This window comes from Quercus lobata, chromosome 7 (assembly GCF_001633185.2).
Source record: "Quercus lobata isolate SW786 chromosome 7, ValleyOak3.0 Primary Assembly, whole genome shotgun sequence".
Classification (NCBI taxonomy): Eukaryota; Viridiplantae; Streptophyta; class Magnoliopsida; order Fagales; family Fagaceae; genus Quercus; species Quercus lobata.
The window spans coordinates 37,283,102-37,296,903 of NC_044910.1; positions in this window are offsets into that span (position 1 = coordinate 37,283,102).

A 13,802-nucleotide genomic window follows, 5' to 3' on the forward strand; every position below is an offset into this window, starting at 1 on the left:
TGAAATCCCTCCTCTCTAGGGGACAACCTTGTCCTTTCCCTTGCTTTGCTATTGGTCTTCTTCGACCTTCTTATACTTATCAATATGATCCATGAGCTGGCGTACACTGGTAATAGGCTTCCCAGTCAAAGACTTCTTCAAGCCGTGCTCGGCAGGTAAGCCAACCTTGAAAGTCTTGATGGCCATGTCGTCAAAGTCGCCATCTATCTTATTGAACATCTCCCAGTATTTGTTCGAATACGTCTTCAGGGTCTCCCCCTCTTATGGACAAGGACAACAAGGAATCTAAAGGTTGAGGAACCCTGCTACACATGATGAAGCGGGATCCAAATGTCTGAGTGAGTTCCTTGTAGGAACCAATTGAACCTGCACCCAGACCATCATACCACCTCATCGCCATAGATCCCAAGCTAGATGAGAATACCTTACACATCAAAGCTTCGTTCTTGGAGTGCACATCCATTCTTTGATTAAAATGGCTAACATGCTCCATAGGGTTCGTTTGACCATTATACATGGTGAACATGGGCTGAGTGAATCGTCGAGGAAGTCTTCCTCCCTTAATCTTGTGTGTGAAAGATGATCTAGAGATCTGGTTAAGTGCTCTACCCATAACATCATTTCCCAAGCCTTTCGAAAATGAATTTATGTTTCTGCGCTCATGATGGTGGTCCTTATCATACGAGAATGACTCACTGGGGGGAGTTTTTGATCTACGCCTATAACTACCATCCTCTTCACCATCAGAAAAGGAGTCAGAAATGGAAGGAGCTCTCTTTCGCCGTTCATGGTGTAAGCTTCTCCTTAGGTGATCAATCTCAAGCTGCATGACTTTGGTATTTTTCTCATAGGAGAGATGACTACCACCCCAAGAACGGTTCCTACTAGTATGGGTAGTATGCACACTCCCATCCTGGTCTCTCCTTTGCTCAAGATCACGGAAGTGATCTCGACGTTGAGACCCCATGGATTTGTCTGGTTTGAACCTAAACCTACCATCGTTCGAAGTCAGACTCACTATCACTCCAATCTTTCCCACGTACGACGCCAATTGTAAGGACCAGATTTAGTTCCTTAGCCCAAAAGGTGGATGAACTTTGGTTCAAAAAGCCAAAAATAATGAATTTGTAGAGAATGTGTTAGAAAATTGGGTTTTAATGAATCAGGCAAACAATAAAGTAGATCCAGATGACAAGTGGATGAAATTAGACAAGTTTATACTAAAGAAAATAGTCCTTGGCATAGTCCGAGGAGATCAATTCTTATATATTTCTTTCGGATTTGATTACAAAGTTAGTTCTTGATTGTTACAGTGTTTCTCTCTTTCTTTCTTCTCCCCCTTAATCTGATTGCACCCCCTTCTTTTATACCATTTTCCCTTTTCATCTCTACCCTCCACGGGCAGGCCAGATTGGTTAATTTTGATACTTGTCCCATCAACCCCTTCCCAAAGTCTTTAGGTAATAGATGTAAGGCTGAAGGCTACTGTTCAGATATCACCTCCACATTAATGCGACCAAAGAGTTAGCTGCTTTCTACTTAGATATTTTATGACTCCTCCCTATCTGATGTCTCTGCAATGCTTATCTGCCCCAACAAAATCTCCTGGAACGTTATCCTGGTCGACAGACTACCTCTTCGGATCTCGGCTTTGTTCAGCCGAGGATGCATTTATCCTCGGCCCACCCTCTTAAACCTTTATGACCTAAATTAACCTCTTTATTCACTAATACAGCCTCTTTTGACAAAGATTTCTCCTTCTCAGATAAACCCTCGTCCTCAGCTTGGGCCATAAGCCCAATATACAAATAGATATTGAACTCCTGGGCCCCATATCCCTATAGTTATCATTTTTAGAAGTTTTTAGTGAGTGAAAATATTGCCTTTAGCAAATAGGAACTAAAAAACTATTATAGTAAAATAGATATTTATATGTTAAATAGCTACCCTAATTTTGTGGTTGATCAAAATTTTTATACGAATGAGATTAACTTTTTATGATTTAATTATCAAAATTCTTAAAATTAATGTCTCTTTTGATTAATGTAAATCTCTATATATTTTAAAAATCAAATGATTTATATCTTTATTTTGTGATACAAATAAAATCTAAAATTGACATTAATCACTACTCTTTTTTCACAGCAAGCACGTGCCTTGCACTTGTTGGGCCTAGAAGTAGGCCTACATATATTGGAATAGAACATTCAGCAACTTTATTGGAATAATCTTCCAACCATCCATATGATCACATGACAATGTGAAGTGTTACATTGACCATGTTGCCACAATAGAAGTAAAACTGCTTATTAGTTATTATGAGCCTGAATTTAGCAGAAAAGTGTAGCTCACTTTTTTTTTTTTTTAAAGAGAGTTTCAATCTATGGCATCTGCTCTTGATAATAACTTTTTATCATCAGATCAAGACATCAATCGGTTTTTGGTATAGGTGGGGGATTGAACCTCAGATCTTTTATTCAACTACCAGAGGTTTTACCAGTTGAGTTAACTAAAACCCACTTAATTATGTAATAATTGTCTTGGTTGGAGACTTTGAAGTTTTTTCTTTTATTTTTCAACTGTAGATAAATAAATATGTATATTAAGAATATGAAAAATGTGATTTTTATTTTTGATAGGTGAAAATAAAAATTTCAACACTAAATATAGTGTGGAACAAAATAATAAAACCAGAAAACAATTGGGAATTCTCCATGGTAAACTAAAGTATGAATGGCTTATTCTAATTCACTGTCAAAGTCCAAAATAAGGCCAGTGCTCTCGTTTGTATCATCGTAGAAGTGAGGCAACAAAATACCAAGAATTTGGTGAGACCCAATTGAGAAGGCAATGATTGTAGGGGCATCACCAAACCCAATAACTATGATGGGTTGAGGAATTTGAGCAACAAACTAGAAAATCAGGCACAGTTACCTCTAGGATCTCTAACAATAAGTGCCCACTTGTTGAGTCCATTGAAATCCCATCTGTATAGCCCATGAAGAGTCCAAAAAGTGGTAGTCTGGGCAATTCCGGGCATAATTACATTTATTTTTAATTAGGGCCCAAATTCCAAGTCCAACCACATTTGCCTGGTTTAAAGGTTGGAATTTTGGTGGGGTCTATCAGGGCATGGAGCTAAAAATGCCCAAAATTTCAGTTCAGGGGCAAGAATAAAAGGTCATATTAAAAAGATAAAAATAAATGGAAACTAATTAATAAAATATAAAATAAACAATTTATAAACATTTGTAATTTGTCATATAAAATCTAATAAAAGGTAAGCTATAATTTATTTTCTCATACCTAATTTAATTTACTTTTGTCATACTTAATTTAATTTACTCGAAAACCTGCATTCAAATTATTTTAGAAAAACAATCTACTTTTTTTTATTTTACACAATAACTTTACAAAAATACTTATATCAGATTATTTATTATACACTCTCTTTTATTTAAATAATATTTTTTCTCATTTTTTATTTATTTCACACCTACCCCACAACCCCACCCACCTTAACAAAATCCAAACTCTTTATTTCTCCGAATACTCTCTCTCATTCTTTTTCTTTTACTCTTTCTTCTTCTGCCTTTTCTTTTGCAATTTGGGTTTAATTATGAGCGGTGATCTTAGGTGGGTTTGCAATTTGGGTGGCAATTTTTGTGTGGAGAAAGCAATGATTTTGAGCAAATTTCTTCGTTACTATGGCAATGATTTTGGGCGGATTTCTCCACTTCTTCTTGCAATTTGGGTTTGATTATTTATATGGGTTTGATGAATTTTTATTTTTATTTTAAAGAGAGGATTTGATGAATTTGGGATCTAGTGATCTACATTTAGAATAAGTTTGAAGAATTTGATGATTTTTATAGATATGTTGTTGGATTTAAGAGAAGATAGAGGAGAGAGAGAGAGAGAGAGAGAGAGAGAGAGAGAGAGAGTAGAGGAAGAGGGAATTTGATGACAGAGAAAACATAAATTAAAAAATCAAATAGAAAGCTACAGTAACTATGTGTGGTGGGCCTTTTGTGATTTTGGGCTGGACTACCTCCTGCTATATTGGGCCCACATATTCTAGACAAGAGAGTCAGAACCGGTCTAGTTGCAACTCACCTTGGTCCACTTGTGCACAAACTATGCCCTGTTTGCCGAAACTTTTAGTCACATGCCCATGGTAGGTGAAATTGTTATAGAAAAGCTATGGCAGATAAATGCAATAAAACAATAATAAAATAAATAGGTTTCTTGTTAGGCAAAACAAGCAAGGGATCCTTAGTTAAAATAGGGAAAAAGGACACATTATAGGCGATATTGCAAAGATAAGATAAGAAACAATAGCAAGAAGTGATAAAATCAAAGAATGAAAGATCGGTTTGCCATGTTCAATTGTATTACAAGGTTGAGGCCAAGGAGGGAACCATTTCCTCAATGCGGATAACTTCACAGGATAATCCTACCGTAAAAATTATCCACTTTGAGAGAACAGGTTTGAATAGCTTATGCCCAAATAAGTTCTTTATCCTCAATGGAAGGTAGGCTTTTAGAGGGAGAGAAGAGATTAGCCTATTGGTGCATGCTTGCCATTCTACACTCTGTTTCTTTTATCTTTTCTCTCCTTTTTTTACTTTGATTTCTTTCCCACTCTTTTCTCTTCTTTCTTAATACTTGCTTATATGGTGTTATGGTGATGGTGGTGCTATGATTCTCTCCTAGTGGTTGCTATTGTCCCTCCCTCCTTCTGATGCTGCGCACGACGAGGGCCCTTTATATACTGCTTGTCGTGACTGATTTTACCATCTTAGACTTTAACCACTTTTGTCTGGTTTAGGGTGTTCCTCCCGACCACCCACTGGTTTGCTAGCTGTCCAACTACCACCATTTACCTATGCTGACTGTGCCACTCTCCATTACTAGACAAAAAAGACTATTTTGTTTGTTTACTCACTGTGGCATTCTCTCCTGCTATCCCTCATGGCATGCACCTAGTGGTTTCAACTCATCCTTCCTTTTTTTGGGTGGTATGTCATCCTAGTAGGACATCACCCCCAAAAAAATATGAGCGGGAACCTTAGAATAGGCTTTCCCTTCTCCCTTCCACCAAACCATACCATCTTTTACCTCTGACCCATGACCCACCACTCTTGTATTGGTTGGGTATAGGCTGGTGGTGCCTAGGCCTTGCGCGTGCTTCACTTCTCATGTATGCCAAAAGCCTGTCTGCTGCTCATGTGCCTGTCGTGGTCTGGAGGCTCGTCTGTGCATTCTACCGCTCATCCTTGACCTCTTATGGCATGAACTATTTTATGATTTTCCATTCTTTATTAGCTTGTTCCTTTCAAGGGCTGGGCCTTGCTTGATTGTAGGTTTTCCCCCATTTAGCCCATTCTTTGCTTCTTCCGCAATCTTGTTGCCATTCTTGCTATACCACTATGCTATTCCTGCCGTATTGTCATTTGATCTGTGCTTGCTAGGCCTCTTTGGGCCTGTTGCCTATTCTTCTCTTAGTGACTTAATATGGTCATTGGACTTATATTTATGCTACTTTGGGTTTTTCTTGACCCATTACATTACTTGTGGTCTCTTTTGTGCCATTTCTTTCTTCTTGAGCATCCTCGTCCCATTTGCTTTCCTTGGACATCCTTGGCCAATTTTCTAATTCTACATACCCATGGGCTTTTACTAACTCTTTTAGGCTTCCCTGACCCAATTACCTTATCCTTCATCCTTGGGGTTTATGGGTTTTCCATCAACCTCTTACTTTCTTACTTCATTACTTTAGGCCTGCTATGCCCATTCTCACTTTTCTACATCACATAACATCCATGGGTTTACTATTTCTCTCTTCGGGTTCTTTTAAGCCTGTTTGTTTTCCTCAAGGCCTATTTATATACTTTATGGGCCTATGAACCATTGCTCCTACCATTTGGGCTCAAATGTTTTTTCTAACAATCTACTAACTCTTCTCTACCCATATTGCTGGGCTTGTTCTTGCTACTAGGCATCAAAATGAGCATCAACACTATGTAAATATACATGATTACTGTAGCAATAATAGAAATGCACAATATTATAAAGGGACTAATGTGTGTATATTTTGAGTAAAAATGTGTAAAATTATGCACTTTTTCTATTTTGCACCGTGTGGTACGAGTGCTCTTATTATCTATCTTGCACTGGTCTTTTCAATCTGGTTGGGTTTTAAAGGTTGATTTCTTTATTTATCATTTCTTAATGATCTTTTTAATCTTATTGTGTTTTATAAGTCATGTTTATGCTAAGTAGATACTTTATCTAATTACCACATGTATGACTTCTATTCAATCTATGTTCATTATATAAAATTATATATTTTATAAATTCATGACTAAAACCATGTAACGCATGGAACTTCAATTAGTTATTAGATAACAATGATATCCCACAAAATTATTTTACTATATGGACAATAATTATGATATATAAAACCTAATAATTTTGACTACTCCCCCAATAGCCATAGTAAGTAAACTAACTCTACTCCACTAGTTTAGTGTTGTTCAGTTAGTGTTAAGTGTGTATTTATTCACTTTTCATTTTCTGGACTCATTTTATCTTTCTTAAATCTTGTACTTATTTTCTATCTCCAACTCACTTTATGTTTGACACAAATTTTCATGTCTACTTTTTTTTTTTTTTTTTTTTTCATTTTTCAATAAAAAATTCAACACAAACATTATTTATTTATTTTTAAATGCCACAATATTGATTTTCAATGAAAATAAAAATGGCAAAAATGTGTATCTATTTTTTGTATTCAAAGTTTCAACTCACTTTTTTGGATACTGAAAATGAAAAAATGAGTACGAAGAACAAAGTTAAACCAATTTTTTAGTGATGGACCACATTGAAAACTGAAAATAAAAACAAAATACATCACTTTTTTCTCTTAATCAAACAACCTCTTTTTGATGTCACCACCATTATCTTTGCCTCTCAGTCCACAGCATCATTCACATACGTAATGTGCCTATACACAATATAACCAATCCTTTTTGGCAATATTATTAATTTTTTTTTTATTGAGAATAAAATCTTTTATCAGCAAACACAAGATACAAAATGAGTATCCTCCTCTCTCTCTCTCTCTCTCTCTCTCTCTCTCTCTCTCTCTCTCTATATATATATATATATAACTGAAGCCCAATTGACTTTTTGTTGGCTTCATAATATTGTGACACCTCACCTTGGAGGCATCACAATTTTCCACCTCAAATCATTAAAAAAGAAAAAGAAAAAAAAAAGAACACGCTACAAACTCCAATTGCTAAAAGTAAAACATAAAAACCATAATCATGTGCCTCCACCCTTCCCAAACCCTACTTGAACCACACTACCAGTGGCTCCACTTTGAGATGGAAGTCAACAAACCCTAAACGCATGCAACATTGTAGTGGCTTTTCCTTTGTCTCTAGTATCTTCTCCAGCAATGGATTCAGCCTAGAGGTCTTTGATTTCATGAAATTCCACTGTATTCTTTTCTTTCCTTTTTTCCCTCATTAGAAGGTAGTGGCAATATGATTCTTAAGTCCCCAGGAATGTGTAGCCCGACTCCAACATCTCCATATCATCGATACTATGCGTTAACAAGTCCTTTAAATTTCTGAGTCTGCCCTTGCATGAAAGGGTCTTAATGGAGAAGACTTGGCGGATATATCAACTAATGGAATGACTTATTATATTGAACAATGTGTAAGATGTATAAGGGATTGACTTTATATAAGCATGATATGTGTGTTGTACAAAGAATATATAGGAGTATAGTATCATGCTTTGTTTATTTTGGCGACAATGCTTTCTAGAAAATGATTCATTTTCCAAAAAGAATTTTTTTATAAAATTATATTATTTTTCAATATTTGGTATCAACCTTAAATAAGTTTAAAAACAATCTCTTCTATCATCCCTTATTTAACCTGCTTTGAGATAGAGCTGTTTAATTTCCAACCAAAAAAAAAAAAAAAAAGAATAGTGGAAAACAATCTTTAAAAATAAATCATATTTTTTTTGTTGATAAAATATTATAATTTTCCTTTGACTCATTTTATTAAATTGATAGTCATTTTATTAAAATGACTCATTTGACTCATTTTATTAATACTACTAAATACTAAAAAACACAAAAACTATCTTTACACAAGATTTTCCATCGAAACAAAATACACTAATACATTAGGCCAAAACCTGTATAAGCCTAACACTCCAAACAAACACACAACACATGCCAATTATGGATACAGTAATTAAGTACCATAGCAATATTACTACTAAAAAGTTTACACAAACATGGTCCAGATAGAATTGCAACGTACATACTACATAGCTCTTAATCTAGCTCTTATTTCCATGTTTGCATTATCAAGTACCAATTTAGCATCAAGGTTGTTTTAGTAACAAGCTTGTTTCAGAAATCCCAGTCTTGAATTTTCCAAATCAAGCTCCATATAAATAGACTGTTGAAGACAATTACCCAAAATTATCGATGGCCCACCACTCAAACCAACGTTAAGACCAATACCGCCAACATTGTCTGTTATGCATGAGAGACAAACGGAGTTGGAACGATCATCCAACAGCAAATAATGTATCCATGACAATTCCATCTTCGCACCACCTTCAAATATCAAAGTTAATGACGGATAATACAACGAAACCTCATTGGGTACAAGGGCGTAGTCAGGATTTTTTATATGGGGGGCCGATTTTCGACGACGATGATTATCATTGTTGTATGGACAGTCTATATTTTTAGGTTGATATGGACATTCTTTGAGATAAGCTCGTCGGATTCATCTTGTTTGTTGATAGGAAATTCACATATTTGTTTACATGATCCTGAATCACGATCTATCTCTTCAGATTGAATTCTTGAACATTTGGAAGAGTGTTCATTAGGCATTAAAGTATCAACATTTATTTCTACAGCCACATTTGTTTCTACAACCATAGGTGTCCTAAATTCTGAATTGCTAACATTTTTTTTCTTAAAGAATGCATCAATTGTTTTTCGTTTGCTCATAATTCTTTAAGCTTTAAGAATATGACTCAAAAATTAACCTGAAAAGAACTTAAAAAATAAACTCTTAATTAGAAATTTTTACTTAATTATATGGATGTTATTCGTACTTAAGAAAAAAACAAAATTGCCATTGTAATTTAAATAGTCAACCTATCATCATTCCTATTATTAATTATGTGGATGTTATTCATACCTCCCCATGCCTTCAATCATATATTTCTCTAAAAATCTATGAAAAATTAAAGTGCATGTAAATATTTAAGTAAGCGTATATAGTTGAGAAGAAGAAGAAAAAAAAAACACTAAAAAAAGAGTTGAAGGTGTAGTGTTGAAGAAAGAAAAGAAAACTGAAAACTCACCCTCTGAATGATTTATTTTAAGAAAGCAAGAAGAAAGAAAATAATGGTCAAGTTTTTTTTTTTTGGGATCGTGAGGACTGAGTTTGAAAGGAGGGCTAAACTGAGGTTTTGTTTTGTTTGGGGGCTTCTGGTACCAGTGGAATGGGCGGTGGCGTGTACACAGAAGACAAGAAGAGAATAAAAAGAAGAGAAATGATATGTCTACAATAATTTCCCAACATTTTTATAACAAATCATAAGTGGCAGGTTGTTACTGATTGTTATTGTTGGAGCAAAAAAGTAATCTTAGTGTTAGGTTCAAATTTGAATCAATAACAACTAACCACTTATGATTTGTAAAAATATGTAAAAATTTTGTAGACGTAGTACCTCTCTAAAAAGAATAACAAAAGAAAGGGTTCTGATTTTGAGATTGAGAATGGGTGATAAAATGTTATTTTGTTGGGTAGTGCCTTTAGGTATTTAAATATAAGGGGGCCATGCTTTGTTTTATTAGAAGATAAAAGAGGCCTACAATTGACACTGGAGCATGCTGGGGCCTGGGAGTGAATTGAAGAAAAATGGGAGGGAGGGCCGAATGTACATCATTGGGGGGGCCCAATTAAAATTTCTATATAGGTTGGTGGACCTTTTTTTTTTGCAGGGGCCACGCCCCCCCCCCCCCCCCCCTCCCCCCGAAGGGGCAACGTGGCTCCAGCCCTGATTGGGTATAAGTTTGAAACATGACCCAAGAACACCTATGTAAGGAGTGTTGGGGATTTTACCAAATCAAGGAGTAACAATGAAAAAACAAAATGAACACATCAAGTAAATAGAAATTAGTGATTGAGTTGGAGATACAATTGAATGTTATCCTTTGACAATATTTATCCCCATACACAAGATGCTAAAAGGTTTTTGCAAACTTGCCCCCAAATACAACCAAGTTTATTGGGCTCTAAAAATCCCACTTGTTGAGCCCATTGAAATCCCATCTGTATAGCCCATGAAGAGTCCAAAAAGTGGTAGTCTGGGCAATTCTGGGCATAATTACATTTATTTTTAATTAGGGCCCAAGTTCCAAGTCCAACCACATTTGCCTGGTTTAAAGGTTGGAATTTTGGTGGGGTCTACGGGGCATGGGGCTAAAAATGCCTAAAATTTCAGTTCAGGGGCAAGAATAAGAGGTCATATTAAAAAGATAAAAATAAATGGAAACTAATTAATAAAATATAAAATAAACAATTTATAAACATTTGTAATTTGTCATATAAAATCTAATAAAAGCTAAGCTATAATTTATTTTTTCATACATAATTTAATTTACTTTTGTCATACCAAATTTAATTTACTCAATAACCCACATTCGCTTTACTTTAGAAAAACAATCTACTTTTTTTTTTTTTTTTAAACACAATAACTTTAAAAAAATACTCATATTAGATTATTTATTATATACTCTCTTTTATTTAAATATTATTTTTTCTCATTTTTTAAATTTTATTATTTCACACCCACCTCACAGCCCACCCACCATAACAAAATCCAAACTCTTTATTTCTCTGAATACTCTCTCTCATTCCTTTTCTTTTACTCTTTCTTCTTCTAGTTTTTCTTTTGCAATTTGGGTTTGATTATGAGTGGTGATCTTAGGTGGGTTTGCAATTTGGGTTTGATTTTAATTGGGTGGCGATTTTAATTTGTGTGGAGAAAGCAGTAGTGATTTTGGGCAGATTTCTTCGCTGCTATGGCAGTGATTTTGGGTAGATTTCTCCGCTTCTTCTTGCAATTTGGTTTGATTATTTATATGGTTTTGATGAATTTTTATTTTTATTTTAAAGAGAGGATTTGATGAATTTGGGATCTATATTTAGAATAAGTTTGAAGAATTTGATGATTTTTCTAGATATGTTGTTGGATTTAAGAGAAGATAGAGGAGAAAGAGAGTAGAGGAAGAGAGAATTGGATGATAGAGAAAACATAGATTAAAAAATCAAATAGAAAGCTACAGTAACTTTGTAAATATATACGGTTACTGTAGCAATAATGAAAATGCACAATATTATATATAGAGGGACTAATGTGTGTATATTTTGAGTAAAAATATGTAAAATTATGCATTTTTTCTATTTTGCACTGTGTGGTGCGAGTGCTCTTATTGTCTATCTTGCACTGGTCTTTTCAATCTTGTTGGGTTTTAAATGTTGATTTCTTTATTTATCATTTCTCAATGATCTTTTTAATCTTATTGTGTTTTATAAGTCATGTTTATGCTAAGTAGATACTTTATCTAATTACCACATGTATGACTTCTATTCAATCTATATTCATTATATAAAACTAGCTTATAATCCCATGCATATGCATGGATAAACTTAAAAATATACAAAAAGATGCATAATATAATTCCTATATATATAATTTAAATACTAGATAGTCATTTTTATTTTTTATATTTTGTTAACTCTTTAAAAAAATTTGTAAGAATATTATTAGGTATAAAATGTAAATTTTCTATGTTTTTTGAAAAAAAAAAATTATTGTGAAACATTTTTTTTTTTTACGATTCATTTATTCTAGACTTTATGGTTTTTGTACTTAATAACTCACTTGGATAAATATTTATGATATGTGGTCCCACATTTGATTCTAAAATTAAGAAATAAAACTTTTTAAGAATAAATAATTAGTACACGTGACGCAAAATTGGAACTCTAATTTGGAATTCTAATTTGAGTTTCTCTCAGTTTCACCTATTATTATATATAGATTATATATTTTATAAATTCATGACTAAAACCATGCAACGCATGGAACTTTTTTTTTTTTGAGAAATGCAACGCATGGAACTTCAATTAGTTATTAGATAACAATGATATCCCACAAAATTATTTTACTGTATGGACAATAATTATTGTAAGGACGCGATTCGTGGCGGACCGTAACAGTGTCGGGTTCGCACGTGAAAAGGCCCCTAACAACATCATTTGTAGAGCGTGGGTTTGGAAGGCTAGGCCTTGATCGATAGGCGGTGGGTTTTTCGCGGTATTCGTACCAGTTTACGTTTTCCTACACCCCTGGAGTCTTTCTCCTGGAGGTGGGCTGGGAGGCTCTGGTTTTTGGCCATTTTTCCCAACCCTCCCATTGATACACCTTCCTTTTTATTATATAGTCCGTCTTGGTTGATCCTGACCCTCCACTTGTAGGTCAGGCAGGAGTTTACTTCTGTATCCATCCCATCAACCGTCCCATCTAACTTTCTATTAGTTGCATGGACCGACGTTTGCACCGCCTAAACGTCTTTTCTCATTAACCAGCTCTGGGTATTGGCAGGTGCATTTACTAAAGGGGGTGGGACGCACTTTCCTTGGTCCGAGTTCACACCCTGCTTCCCTTTGGGCCCCATTCCGTTCACATCCCCTTGAGGGGGTTGTTCGGGGATTGCCTACACCAGGGTGTTGGTCTTCCTGTTGAAGCTATGAAATACCGAGGACAGGGTAAGTTCTCAGCCGTTCCCCTTGCTACCTCGGCCACTGATCATTCGTCTTCGGCAAGGTACCTCCTCGGCACGGGCCCTGGGCCCAGATAGAGTTTGGGCCGGACTGCAGAACTCTCGGACCCACAATAGCCCCTCAAAATCCTGCTATCCGTCCCCTCGGACGGATAGGAGGGTTTTGATGACATCATGGACCTGCCAATGCCTATCAATCCTTGTCATCTAGCGATTCCCGAGGTTTTTCACCTGCCCAAGGCACGTTCCTAGAGCCGTTGGAAGGCGAAACGTGGCCTCATTAAATACGGGCGGCTTGGTGCTTCCCACGTTCAACGGTGTGATGGAAATCGAACGGTGGTGATCTCCTGGCCTCTTTGGGCGGGAAAAAGGGCGTGCAGTTTACCCTAGAAAGTATAAAAGATTTTTTGGAGATGGATCCGTCTCTCCAGTTCTATACTTAAGAGTTTTAGTGCGTGTATCCAGGGTTCATCCGAACTTCCGCCCAAATTCAAGTCTATCTCAAGCACATATAGCCCATCCGAAGCGTAATTCTCTTTTTATGTAAGTTCCCTACCTCTATTAACTCACGTTTTTTCTTTTCTGAATTTATTTCTCTTTGGCTCCCTTTCTTTTCCGTCGCGGGTTAGGTTTGTTTTAGTAAATGGCGAAGGCGGCTAAATTGAGATTGAGGAAGTTGGTCGATTCTGAAGAGGCGATGAATAAGTTCATCGTTGATTATAGGATTCCCCCCAACGTAAGGCTGGAACACTGTAAGATGGGGGAATGGCACATTAAGAGGGGGACGGGCGCGGTTGTAATTCCCGTCCTCGCCTTTGTAGAGGGAGGTATGAGAATCCCTATGGGACCAGTGACAAGGGGTTACCTCAGGCATTTCCGTTTAGCCCCTACCCAG